Consider the following 2,252-nt stretch of genomic DNA (forward strand, 5'->3'; position numbering starts at 1 on the left):
GACTGATGGAGGAGGGCTCTCTTCTCTCTTGTTTTGTGTCTCTCTCTCACACTCTCTCCCTCTCTGGCTTCATCTGGGGCTTCTAGACCTTCAAAAAGAAAGAAAGAACCTCATTAATAGTCCACCAAAAATGTCTTCAAAACAACAGGTCAGATAACAGGTCACAAAAATGCATTAAAAATTAAATGAAATTGAAATATTAGCACAATATGATTGAAGTTAAGTTCTAATCTCAGGAAAAACTAAGGCCCAAGCCTAAGACATTGCACAAAAATATAAATAAACAATCATTTATTAAACTTAAACAGTGGATTTGGATTTATTCATTTAAGTGTTCCCTTGTGCAAAATGGTTCCCTATTCATTATTCCCGGTTACTCACTATATAGGGTGCTATTATAGGGAACATTATTCAGGAAGGTAGTGAATGACTTTGGACACTACCTCATGGAGGTTTTTACCTAACAATGCAGTGGATTATGGGTATCTGCTGTCCACTAATGCAGTGGCTCTCAACCTTTCCCACGTTATGGCCTGCATGTTTACAACTAGAAAGCTTTACGGTCCACAACGATCGCCTTTTATTTCTCAAGTCCTGACATTGAAAACTTGAAAATCAGGGCCTGAACAATCATTTAAAAATTCTCAACTTGTTAAACAAGTAGAAAAGTGAGATAAAACTTATGACGTTTAACATCAGAAGTGTTGAGCGCAGGTCATTTGACCGCTGTGGTGTCCTTCTTCTACCCATAAGAGCCAAACTCCTACATTTAAAGGCTGTGATTTTATTTTCTGTATGGAAGCTCTGAAGGGGATGATGAAAATAAAAGTATATAAAATGGATGTTCCACGTGCTAGAAATATTTTTGGTGTGTATTACAGGTGTATAAAAACCCCCCTGCAACTTAGTCTTAGTAACACACTTTAAAGGGTTTCTGTATTTCTGTCGGCAGGTGTTGCAAAGAATTTTAGTCCCAAGGATGGGCCCGTGGACAACCAGAGTGTGCTTCATGGGTTGAGAACCCCTACACTATTTTACATGGGTTTACATTACATATTTGGACACTAAAACAAAATGGCAGAACCCCAAAAATAGTGCACTATGTAGTGAATTTTGGACACAGAGTCATTTAAACCACCAGTTACATTTTTTTTTTATTTGAACTGCAGCATAATTCTTAGAAACACATGACCAGAGCAGGGCCAAATAATGAAATAATGAATAATCAAATTTTCTGATGCAGCAAAGACCTCCCAGGGATTTTTGCTCAGTGTCTGGGCCAAACCTAAACGGCTGAACGGAAAAATGTTTCCAGTAATACATCAGCATGCTTCCACTTTATAAACACACACACACGCACATATACATACACACACACACACACACACGCGCGCACTACTCCTCAAGTACACACACTTGCTCCTGTTTATACTTCCAGGATAGGGCCAGGGTGTTTAAACAGTGTTGTGCAATTAAGTGATCACTGGCAGAGCTTAACCGGCTTTAATTTCCAATTTAGAGAATGACTGGAGATGCTGGAGTCATTATTGAGGGAATCCACATACAGAGAGCAGCAATAAGCTCAACATTAGCCCTCCTGCCTCACTTTTATTCACTGAAGACCCAGCACTGATACACAGTGATGCACAGCCCTTTTCTCTCACACCCACAAAGGCATTGCTCACAGTGAAAAAAAAAAGAACTCCTGAATGTCTCTACAGTTTCTCGTAGACAATGATGAGATCAGATCGATGGACAAGCAAGACTTTTTCATTGATTATTAAACAAATAACAAGATCCCAGTGATCTCACGTCTCTTCTCCAGTTTTAGTGAAGATCTCAGTAAAGTCTCACACTCAATGCTTTCAGTTCATCGGAGATAGTGACATTCACCTTTATTCACAGGTGACACAGGGACTCCACCTTTTCTCATAAAGAACAAAGTTCTGTAGCTGTAATTTTTATCATTTTTATCTCTGACACACACACATCTCCTGTACCTTTTTGAGGAGACTGTCTCCAGAGCCATCAACAAGCAATTTCTGAGCAATCACAGACTTTCCTCTGGGGTAATCTTTTGAAGGATATTAACTCACAGCCCAATCACACAGAAAACTGGAGGGTGTTGAACATGTCACATAAGCTGACGGACATAATGCAACCCAAACACACTGTCTTTCAAAACACACATAACCCACACATGATTCTTACACTCACTTCCAACCAAGGCGATGAAATCTGATAGAGTGTGT

General features: G+C 39.5%; 1 protein-coding gene across 3 annotated transcripts in view; it reads right to left on the bottom strand.

Moving 5' to 3' along the window:
* The window catches only part of elf1 (E74-like ETS transcription factor 1), a 65,692-nt gene that overhangs the window by 19,147 nt on the left and 44,293 nt on the right, over positions 1 to 2,252 (bottom strand). For all 3 annotated transcript variants that reach the window (XM_066649803.1, XM_066649804.1, XM_066649802.1), the window contains exon 2: positions 1 to 88. This exon is cut by the window's left edge and continues 391 nt beyond it. The gene's annotated coding sequence lies outside the window, so the exon portion shown is untranslated. The remainder of the gene's footprint in view (positions 89 to 2,252) is intronic.

This window comes from Hoplias malabaricus, chromosome 17 (assembly GCF_029633855.1).
Source record: "Hoplias malabaricus isolate fHopMal1 chromosome 17, fHopMal1.hap1, whole genome shotgun sequence".
Classification (NCBI taxonomy): Eukaryota; Metazoa; Chordata; class Actinopteri; order Characiformes; family Erythrinidae; genus Hoplias; species Hoplias malabaricus.